Source organism: Protopterus annectens, chromosome 3.part0 (assembly GCF_019279795.1).
Source record: "Protopterus annectens isolate FY-2018-M chromosome 3.part0, PAN1.0, whole genome shotgun sequence".
NCBI lineage: Eukaryota > Metazoa > Chordata > Ceratodontiformes > Protopteridae > Protopterus > Protopterus annectens.
The window spans coordinates 1,125,458,371-1,125,470,755 of record NC_056731.1 but is presented as its reverse complement, the minus strand read 5'-3'; the positions used below and the strand labels follow the sequence as shown (position 1 = coordinate 1,125,470,755).

At 36.5% G+C, this 12,385-nt stretch overlaps 1 protein-coding gene across 2 annotated transcripts in view; it reads right to left on the bottom strand.

Annotated features, from left to right (window-relative positions):
• Positions 1–12,385, bottom strand: part of ANKRD29 (ankyrin repeat domain 29) — a 648,684-nt gene that overhangs the window by 288,171 nt on the left and 348,128 nt on the right. The window lies entirely within an intron of this gene.

Genomic DNA, 12,385 nt, shown 5'->3' with positions numbered 1-12,385 from the left:
TATTGGCTGGCCCTATCAACAAACTTATGGGACCAGACCTGTGTATCAACAGTTGTTTGCACTGAAAACAGGCTAGTCCTCCTCTTATGCTGATTTATCAGCATTGCAGATCTGAGTAACAACATGAGTGAAAACTGCGAAAATAAAGTTTACTTTTTGTGTGATAGTGCGATATGATCAGTAATATAGTCTTCTGTGGTACAGTCTAACCTGCTTCCGCAATGGTACAGTCTAACCTGCTGCTGCAATAGTACAGCTCACTGATGGAACTCATATGGTCAAAATAGGGGACCCCACCTCCTTCAGCAGACCTTTAACCATTGGTGTTCCCCAGCAATCGGTTCTGGGATCCTTACTATTTGGAATTAATTCTCCAAAGTACAGACTAAAACTAAATGACTGTTTTTGACAAAGTTTGTTAATGACTGCAAACTGGGAGTGATCACTGAAACCCCTAGCAATGTCAACATACTGCAAGAAGGTCTTATGCAGGCTAATGACTGGTGCCAAAGTCATGGTTTTAAACTTAATTAAAAAATGCATTATTACCCCCTTAGGCAAGGGTGATGGCTCATGCAAACTGCCATATCAATAGCAATACTGTAAGCACACAGTCACTGGTGAGAGATCTGGGCACACAGGTTGACAGCACATTAACTTCGATCACCATGTCTCCACAGTAGTAAGAAGGGCATTGCCTCCAGGAAAAAAAAGAGGTTATAAACCCCTTGTACTCTTCCCTCATCAGACCAATAATGGAGTACAATGTTCCCTTTGGTATGTTCCTTTTCAAACACCTGCAGCAATTGGAGAGACCTCAAAGGTTCCTTACAAAGAAAATTCAGGGTCTTTAAGATCTGTCTTATGTGGACAGATTGAAATCATTGTCACTTTACTCTGTGTCATACAGACTGCTCAGATGCAACCTGTTCCTTGCATACAGAGCAATCTCTGACCCAGTTTTAATGGAAATTCTGCACATTCACAAGTCAAATCACACACAGGTCACTCACTCAAAAGACCTTAACCTGGTATGTAACATCAACAGAACTTGCTGGAGAGACAGATTTGTCTCACAGAGGTTGCTCCACCTTTGGAACAAGCTTCTTATTCATGTTAAAGAAAGCTCCTCATTGGCCCTATTTAAGCATAATTCAGACGACTTGATGGGTAACCGGAAATTCACCCTGGGGGTTCCACTTGTGTCCCTCTTGGACAGGGGCAATAGATGCTAATTTTAGTGTCTGCTTGAACCAGACACCCTTGTGAACACAGGTTGAACTTGGCTAGGCTTGCAGGGTCCCTGGGGCAGTTAGCTTCTTAACTTCCTATGATCCTATGATGACAAAAATATTAGATGTAACTTTAGCAAAAATGGGAAGATTAACCATTGTAGATTTAAAATGAAAAGAACAAGTGAATTATAACATTATATGTTTATACTAACTATAAAGAAAGGGAAAGATTATTTAATCAGATTTTAGACTATATAGTGATGAATATGAATATTATAACAACAGCAGGCTTTAACTGTGATTTAAGAGGCAAGTGTAAAAAGAAAATTATCCAAGAAAAATGTTAGAAGTTATAAGACGTGATAATTTAAAACTTCAGAACAAAAATTCATGGACATGCAAAAGGGGTATATATATATATATATATATATATATATATATATATATATATATATATATATATAAACTGAAATAGATTATATTATAGTATCAGAAGGATTGGTTATAGGAGAAGGGGTGGTAGTTGAAACAGGACTTTCTGATCATCTTGCAATATGGATACAGATAAAGGAGAACAAGGAATGTATAAAAATAGACAAAGGAATTAAAAAGATAAATTAGAATGCATGGAAAGAAGAAGGAAAGAGGTTGGTAATATAGTTATGGAAATACTATATTACTATGGGAACATTTTATAAAAATTTGTCTGAATGGATGATATTTAAAGAAAAAATATAGACTTTTTCTTTTACAATGCAGTATGATGTGAGAAAAGTAGAGAAAAAAATATAAAAAAAAACATATAAGATGCATTGGAAGATTTAGAACATAAGGACAGAAAGTACTCTGACAAAGAAAAAGAGTTATATGAGAGAAATCAAGAAAAAATATAGAACTGTTATTTAAACAAAGATATTTTTGAAAGGAAAAAGAGAAAAAAATATTGAATTACTTAAGCAGATTAGTAAAGAAAGGTGGTAGTGTGATGAGAGAAATAAAAAAATGTAAAATGAGAAATAGAAAGAACTCGGAGAAAGATTATGAATAGTGTAGTACAATATGTACCAGCAATGTCTAAGGAAAAAAAAAGAAGGCAGTGAAAAAACATGGAAAGTAAACAAGTTCACAGAAAAAGAGAGTAGGGAATTGGAAAAAGGTTTCTTTATATGGGCTAGATAAAGTATTAGGACAAATAAATATAGAATCAGATGTAGGACCAGATGGAATAGGGTGTGAAATGTATAAAAAATTAAGAGACTGGGAAAAAATATATTTTTTAAAAGATTTTAAATGAGTGATTAAATGAAGGTGATAGGTATAAGGAATTATGTAGTAGAATACTTAAATTCATATGGAAGAAGGATGATGGAAGACAATTAAAAACTGGAGCCTGATAGTATTGAATAATAATGATTATAAGATCTTCAAGAAAATAATACAAAAAATATTTTAAACTAAAATGGAAAATACTATGGAAGATAGTATATATAGTATAAAGGGGAAGGGTTATCAAGAATTATTAATGATAGAGAAATTGTGGATGGTATTATGAATAGAAAAGAAGAGGCAAAAATCATGATAGGAGACCTTAATGAGGCATTTGATACAATTGGACGTGAAATTTAATGGGTAAAAATGAAATAATATAATATAAGAAAGTTAGGAAATTATGTATGTCAGTGTATAGTAATAATAAAATAAAAATACTTGTAAATGGCTGGTGCCAAGAGGTGCATATGAAGAGTGGTAAAAAACTGGGATGTCCAATGAGTTGTATACTCTTTGTATTAGTTATTAATGTGATAACATGAAATAAATTACAAAATGTAGGACTCCCATCAAACCCTAAAACCCTAGAGAATTTTCCAAGGCACATTACCTTCTATTAAGTGATAGCACAGGTAATTTTAAAGCACCTCCTAACACTGAAAACACAGAGGCCTGTGTAGAAGTATGCATGAATACCCTGTACAACCACTTAAAAACTGCACAGAAATTGCAGTATCTGACTAAACTAAATACAGGTCTAGCTGGTAAAAGAAGCCCCCTGGTGGAACCCTGTTATAAACAGACCACAACAGAAGGAAGAAATTCTTGTCTACAAGTAAGTGGCAGGGTGCACAACAGAGAAAAAAATCCCTCTTTAGTCTCAACAGGCAAATCAGGGAACTAGTCAAGTCTTCAAAAGCTAAATATGAGACTAAAATAGTCTCCCAAGCAAGGGATAACCACAAAGCATTTTTAGTTATGTCTGAAATATTAAGGTAAACACTAATCGATGTGCTGAGTTGGCTGTAGATAGCACTACTTATTCTAAGCCAGAATTTTATTTAAGTATTTTTATTTAAAATTTGTTGACCGGGAAAGTCTGAGTAGTACAGAGCCTATTTTCAGCAGAGGCCTGGGGAGAAACGCTCCAGACATGTCTTTAGAATGTGGGAAGAAACTGGAGTACCCAGAGGAAACCACACAAACACAGGGAGAACATACAAACTCCATACAGAAGGTACCCCAGCTGAGAATCCAATCAGAAAACCTCTTGCTGTAAGGTGACAATGTTAACCCCTGCACCACTGCCCTAAAAAATAGCAAAACTGCTGTCCGATAAATTCAGGTCAAATTTCACCCCCATCACCCCTGGTCACTCCCCATGAAACACCCCCATCACTCTTTTGCCTGTTACCACAAAAGTACAGGTCATCACTGTACTCCCTAAAGCTAGAAACATGGCATCAATGAGCCTTGATGGAATCCCAGGGTGTTTGTTAAATAGCTTGAAACCTGACCTAGCAGACCCACTCAGATCTCTAATTAACCACAGTCTCCAGACAGGTTTGTCCCAATAAGAGTGGAGGACAGCAACAGTCATGCTTCTGCAGGAGGGGGGGACCATCAATGGACCCAGGAAACTACTGACCCATAAGTCTGACTAGCCTCATATGCAAGGCTATGGAAAGAATAATCATGGACCTGATTAAAAACAACATAAAAAATCTCCAAATTAGACCTAACCCATTTCGGCTTCATCAAGGGCAGGTCCTGTCCACTTAATCTGGTGGACTTCTTTGAGAAGATCATCAAGGTCACAGATGAGGGTAAGACAGTGCATACCACCTACCTTGACCTGGCCATGGCATTTGACACAATACTCCACTCGGCTATTATAGATAAACTCACAAAACTGGGCATAAACTTCTACCTCACCAGATGTTTAGCCAAATGTCTCATGGATAGAACACATGTTAGAGTGGGAGGAAATTCACATCCAGCAAGAGAACAGTCACCAGTGAAGTACAACATGGCTCAGTGCTGGGCCACCTCCTGTTTTTGATATACTTCTTAGCTGTCGAGAGAAATGTAGATGGCCTTTGGCTGACCAAGTTTAATGATGACTGCAAGTTGGGGGGCAATTATTGACTCCCCAAATGATGTTGATATCCTACAGAATGGTCTGATGCAGACCAATGATTGTTGTGACAGCCACGGACACAAACTAAAAGCGAATAAGTAATAATACCATTTGGGAAATCAAATACCCCTGCAAATTACAGCATTGATAGCACCCCCTCAAGAGTGGACTCAGTGGTGAGAGATCTGGGTACTCAGATAGATAGTGATCTGAACTTTGACCACCATATGTCCACTGTGGTGAGGAAATCCTTCAATGTGGCTCAGTTTATAAGTAAAGGCATGGCATAAAGTTCTAAGGTGGGAGGTTGGCATAATGGTTAAGGTGTTTACCCTACAAACACAAGGTGCAAGGTTTGATTCTCACATGGGGGAACTGGCTAGGTTTAAAATGGCCCACAAGGGCAATTAGCCTAGTAATAACCTATGAACCTATGAAGAATGTCATAGTCCCATTGTACTCAATCCTCATCAGACCAATAATCAAGTACAATGCACCCTTTGGCATGTACCACACCAGGCACCTGCAACAGTTGGAGATTTCTCAGATGTTTTTCACCAAAATAAATACAGTGTATAGCAACATGTCATATGTGGACTGATTAAAAACCTTATCATTGTATTCAGTTTTCAACCAATTACTGGGTTGTGATCTAAGCCTAACTTACAAGGCAGTCTCTGACCCAGCCCTGATGTTGCATACAGTACTTGCAAAATTAAGTCCAAGGGGGTTACCTGTTCCAAAGATCTAAAACAGGTCTCTGACATGAATAGATGATGCCGGAGAAACAGATGTGTGTGCCAGAGATTGCTCCTCCTGTGGAATAGTCTTCGTATACATGTGAATTAGAGCCCTGCCCTGACCATCTTCAAGCAAAATTTGGACCAGTAAGTGGAAAGTCACAAATTCACTCCTGGGGTTGCACCTGTGTTCCCTATGGACACAGGTCTGTAAAAATTGTCAAAACCCTACTGCTGATTCTTATTGTTTTTCCCATAGGGATAGAAAATTGGGTAAAATCTGTGTAAAACTGGCTAGACTTGTAAGGGATCTTGAGCCATTGGCCTAGTAATCTTCTATGAACCTACAAACCTATAAGGAGGTAGAGTATACAACACATGAAGGGTTAAGGATTCCAGTCCTGTTAATATATGCAGATGACATTAGAATAATTGCAAAAAAAAAAACAAAACAAAAAAAACCCCCAAAAAACTTAAATAAAAGAAGCAATAATTTGCACAAATGAGTGTCTACGGGGTGATATAAATAAAGAGAAAAGTAAAGGTTTAGGTGATGTAGTAAAGATAAGTGGCATACATTTTACAATGTGTTATGTATAAAATTTGGGAATAAAGATGCAAGTAGAATTCAATGAAAAAAAAAAACAATAGAAGAAATAAAACAAACCTGTCTTTTCTGGAGAACAAATAAATTATCATTCAGAAAAAAGCGTATTTGATAAATTAAGTACTGATGGGGAAAAAAGCATTTATGTTGCTAACAGTATTTGAAAAGGAATTATTGCAGATATTTTTTTCATTTATATGAGGTTCTTGATTAAATCCAGGAAAAAGAAGAGTTTTACATGTAAATAAAGAGGAAGGAGGTTTAGGGTTAATTAACCCAAAGCTATATGCTGCTTCATTACATTTGTACAAAGCATTAAAGTGGATAAATGAAAAAGATGAGAGATTAATATTAAAATTGTATAAATATAAGTATGATATATTCTGGGGTATGGTAAAAAAGAGTGTATAAATGAAGAAATAAAATGTTACCAAGAAAAATATTTTTATGGAAAATGAAAATATAATGGTAAAGCACTAATATGTAAAACATGGGAAAATCTAACAGATGAAAAAAATTAAATCTATAAAAATAAGAAGCAAATGGTCTAATAAGAAAGTAGATTGTCCAGATTTTTTGTGGAGAGTGATAATATGTCATATAAAAGGGAAAATAATGGAATATGTTTACATTGTGAAGAAGAGGAAACTAGTGAACATGTTTTTTAAATGAAGAAGAATAAAGAAATTATAGGGAAAACTATGTAAAGAAGATTTTTTTGAAGATATAAAAAAATTGGATAAAATAAACAGGTATATGATTGAATACTGTTATTATAAGAAGAGAAGTAAAGAATATATTAAAAGAATTGCTAAAAATTTATTTTTTGTCATATGGGTTATATGGAATGACAGAATAAATTAAATTATGTTTAATGGTAAATGGATTTTAGCAACAATATTAAGTAAAATCAGATGGTGGTTATGGAAAAAGGAGTGGAGGTATAATGGGGTTGAAAAATTAGTATGATTATAGGGAAAATTATGAATATGTATAAATATATTTGTATATCTATATATTTGTGAATTTGTAAATGTGTAAATATCTTGTAAATAAGAGTTCTTTTTTGTATATAAATGAAGGACCCTTACTCTTTTCAATAGATGCCATGGCGTCTTTTATATCCACCTGAGAAACCAACATCTTAAGATAATGGGGCCTCAGTTTAAAATCCCATTCAAAGGATGGCAGACTGAAGAGTGTAGGACCCCCTTTATGTTGCACTGCAGTGTCTGCAATTGATTTACCTGGTGTGAGAATGGAACCCATAACCTTCTGCAGCAAAGGCAGTGTGCTACCTGTTGTGCCACTGACACTGCATATGTATGCTGTCCCCCCAAATAATGACAATTTATTGCAATATCTTCTGTTCCTTTCACTTATTTACATTGGTGGTGACTTGAAGTGTTGATTTATGGGAGATTCTTTACAGAAAGTGTCTGTATTTTTCAAAGATTCATTTTGCCTTGTGTATTTTTACATCTTTACACAGACATCAACAGACCTGCTTTTGCTTAGATACCGAAGGCAAATAAATTAGTAGATTTTTGAAAATAATATGTCTTTAGTAGATGCAGAAATTTCTCCCCACTCACTCACAGTCTGCCCAATCAATCAATTAATCAATCAATCAATTCATCAAGCAATCAGTTTTATTGTTTCAACCAACAGTATGTCGGGTTACTGAAGGTAGTTTTGGCACACACAAAAAAGAGTATTGTTTGTCAAAACTACTTTTGCTGACAGTGTAGTTTTTTTTACTGCTGTGCAATCTCAGAGTTGGTATATATAAGCCTGGGAATGTGGAGCTATTCTCCTGCAAAAACATATCCACCAAATATTCACTGAAGGCAGTTTTAGCCATGGTGGTACAGCGGTAGCGTTGTTGCCTCACAGCAAGAGGCTCTCCTGTTTTATTCTCGGCTGGAGTGCCTTCTGTGTGGAGTCTGCATGTCCTCCCCATGGTCGAGTGGTCTTCGAAAGACATGAGTGAATGGGCATGCCTTCTCTGAAGGTTGGGTGTTGGGCTGGCAACTCGGCACCATAAAAATCTACTGTTAATCATTAGTGGACTGGAGTTCCACTGTGGCGACCCCTAACCAGGAAAAGCCGAAAAGACAAACATTCACTGAAGGTAGTTTTATCTAATGTTTTTTGATCTCTTTGCATTTTCTGAAACTACCTTCAGTGAGTCAACATAATCCGTTTCAACCAAGGGTTGTTACAAAAAAATCCATATTTATAAGTTGGCATCAAAAAGTAAATTTCATACAAAGTTTGACCTCCAATAAAATAACTTAGAATATATGAAACAATAAACATTTTGAAAATACATAAGAAAAACAGGAAAGATTAAAGCAATCATCAAATTCAATAAACCCATGAATCTATATCTTTGCTCATCAACCAATCTACTCCTTTTTTCTTTTTTTATTAGTTTTACAAATCCAATTTGCTGCTTACCATATGTTGTTAATATACATTGTTGTGAATAATATCTCACACATATATTTTTCATTGTATTCATTCTAGTACTTCTGATATTTTAGAGCCTCCTCCTTGATTTCCATAAATATTTCACAGTGGAATAAGACAAGAATGAAATTCTCTTTTATTAAGTATTCTGACTCGCAGGGCAATCTGCCCTGTTCCTGTGCTACAGCTCAAAAAACTTATCAGAGTTAATTAATCGTGAGTCACAAACACAGAAGCATTTTTTTTAAATTTACCTGTATTCCCTTGTTAACTAAGTAAGACCATTAGGCACCAATGACCATTTTCAAAAGTGACCCAAGTGCATTGCCTAAGTGACCAATTCTGTCACGCATCATGTAAGTGGAGACTGGAGTAAATCAGACCCATGTTTAGCAAATGAAGCTTGTTAGCAGTTCATAGCTTTAACTCGCTGTACTAAATCATCACAGTCAGTTAGTTTAATGAATAGACAAACACTTCATGCAGGCCACAGATACATCTTTCAGACAAAAAATGTGAATATAGCAGTTACCTGATTATCACACTTTACATGCTTGCATAAGCACAAATGAAGCATATTAAGTTTTGTTTGTAATAGATACATATATTTAACTCCTCATTGGACACTGTTGAAAATTCCTGATGTTTACTGCATTGTTCATCATTTAATATTAATTAGCTGCCAAGATGGCTAGACAGTTTAGCTTCTAGATATAAAATGGACCTTTGTTCTTAGTTTGTTGACACAAGTGCTTTCTGGCAGTTGAGCTGAGCTAAGTTTTAAACAGTACATTCCATGACACCTTTTCCATTATCAGTATTTGTACTATAAACGTGGAGTAGAAGTTAGGGTTGCAAAGAGAGGAAGCATTAATTCTCAGTGTTTCATTAAAGTCACACAGATAAAAGTATACAAACTTTGCTCAAAAAGTATTCTGATCTTCAAAAGGCACAAAAAATTATTCTTTTGTCATAATTTCCAGATTAAATCAGTCAGCCCACCCAAGCAGATACACGCGCATACAGTAGATTATTAACAGAGTATCACACTATTTACACAAGCAGTTTTACTAAATCTGCAGACTCCTCACCAAATGGAGGAGCCAAATAAAACTCAAACCACACACAGCGTGAACAGTACATTTTATCTATGTTTCAAAGGGAACATTTCCAGCAGTTTCCATTTTCTGAGCATGGTAATTTCCTATAGTGTATTTGGTACTGGTAAATAACAGACCGCCCCAAAGGTTAGCAGTTGTGGGTAGTGTATTATTCTGTAGTGGTACTGGTAAATAACAGACCTCCCCCAGAGGTTAGCAGTTGTGGGTAGTCTAGTATTCTGTACTGGTACTTGTAAATAACAGACTCCCCCAGAGGTTAGCAGTTGTGGGTAGTATATTATTCTGTACTGGTAAATAACAGACCTCCCCCAGAGGTTAGCAGTTCTGGGTAGTGTATTATTCTGTAGTGGTACTGGTAAATAACAGACCTCCCCAGAGGTTAGCAGTTGTGGGTAATGTATTATTCTGTACTGGTACTGGTAAATAACAGCAGATGTGGGTAGTGTTATTATTCTATACTGGTACTGAAAAATAACAGTCTTCCCCTAGAGGTTAGCAGTTGTGAGTAGTGTATTATTCTGTAGTGGTACTTTTTTCCCAGACATTACTGAGCTAGAAATCAGGAATGGGACAGCTACATGGAGTGCAGGCCATCTGCAGTTCTATTTTTTTTCCTAAAGTTTTACAACACATTTAGGTTGAAGTATACCTTTTATTCCATTTGCTTTGTAGAAATGCAGCAAAGTTTTAACTTGTGACTAGGAATTATGGTTGGGATTCAGAAAGTCTTACCGGAGGGGGGGGGGGCTTAACATAACATAGCAGCCCCCACACACACAGGTAGGCTTTCCAATTCTTAAACTGCCTTACTACTGAGATTTTCTCCTTCTGGGTCCCTCAGCATGGAATTTGGTTTCATACGTAGAACCACATATGGGTAAAATGAAGAGCCTGCAAGAAGAACTCTGCAGAAGTATCCCATCTTTAACAAGTATCCAGGTTAATAAAGAAGTAAGCCAGAAATGTATAACTATTTAGTGAAGTATTAATAGAGTAATGTTTTAGTAATTTTATTGATTTTTTACTGTGCCATGGCTTTGTGAATAACTAGTATGACAGTATATTTCTTATTCATGCATGTATTTTATACTGGTGCTTACTGAAGTCTTTGAAATGTGTTTGTCCATGTCTAGAGGCTGGATCTTTGTTACATTATGATCTGTGTGCATCTAACATAACAGATAGCAGTAGATTTTGTGCAGAACTACCTACTCCAGACCTTGAAAAGAAAAAAAATGCTGAACTTTGTGTGCTATGTAGGAAAATAGTGTGGTCGTCGTCACGCAGTTCTTCAGGTACTCTGAATGTCTTTGGATATTTTGCAGGCATAAATGTGCTTCAGTGCTGTGGCAAAATAAAGAAAAGATAATTGTTTAATAGCAAAGGGCAAGAAACCATACTGGAAGAAGTAGATTATGCCATCAGAAAAATGCGGGTCTTCTTGCAAAGTTAGTGAATAAACAGATATGTTGGCTGAAATTTGTGGATGCAACATTTAAGGATCCTCAGAATGTTTGACACAGATGTAGGAGAATGATAGCTTGTGAACTGTCAAACTGTAAGGGAATCTCTTGTAATAGGGGAAGTGCCAAATATTTGACAGCTCAAAGGATTAAGGCTGTGAGCTCGTAGCAAAATGCTTCTTGCGATTCAGGGTTTGAATCCCTCAGTTTCCATTTGCCTAATTTTTGTTTTTGAGCAAGTCATTTAACTAGACAATGCTTTGTGACTCAGCCTGAAAAAGGGTTCTAACCAAGTTAACAAGTGATAACAAGTAAATGAAAAATTGGTATGTTTTCCATGATGAAATATTTCTTTGTTGCAGCTGTTTTTTTTCTTTATAACATCTTGCTTGGAAACCTGCAACTGGTTTACTCTTACTGGATCATATTTTATATAGTACAAGTTGTCATAGTTACAAAAAGCTACTGATAGCTGTTTTTATCTCTCCAACTGTCTTCTGATTCATTACTGTTGTCTACCTGTTTGGATTCAAACTGCAGGAGCTACTGGTGCAAACGGACTCCAGGATTCAAGGAATTAAAAATCTGCGGTGGTGCAGCGGTAGTGTTGTTGCCTCACAGCAAGAGGTTCTCCCGTTCGATTCTTGGCTGGAGTTCAGGGAGTGCCTTCTTTGTGGAGTCTGCATGTCCTCCTCACAGTTGGGTGGGCATTCGAAAGACATGTGTAAATGGGTGTGCCAATGTTGAGCTGGCATCTTGGCATTCGTGAAAATCTACTGCCAATCATTAGCGGACCTGAGTTCTGCTGTGGCAACCCCTAATTGGGAAAAGCTGAAAGACAAACAACAACAACGTAGAACCACATTACAATGCAGAAGCACATAATGTTCTTTAGTCATACGCTGTCTCTGTGAAATGTCCGGGACTGCCAATTTGCCGGGCTGAATCACACAGCCAGATAAAATTTCCCCGTGGGAAAAAAGTGACCACCATAAAACCATGAAAGTCACACATTCTCTCCTATGGTAATACTTGTTGTGCAGATAAGTTTAGTGAAGGCCTGGGGGGCGATTGAGTTTTGGTGTGTGTGTGTGTGTGTGTATGTGCGCACGTGCTTGATAATGTCTGAAAGGATGTATTTGTGTGTATATGGGGGGGATCATATCCACAACTACCCAGAATTTTGCTTCATATTTTTGGTCAGGTCCTCATAAAATATGTGGTTTTCTGGTAAATCGTTGAGGACTGACATCACTAAATAATGACAGACATTTGAGTTTCAGCTTTCATATCCATTAGCAAATCTATGCTAATGTAAACCCTGTTATTCTAGCA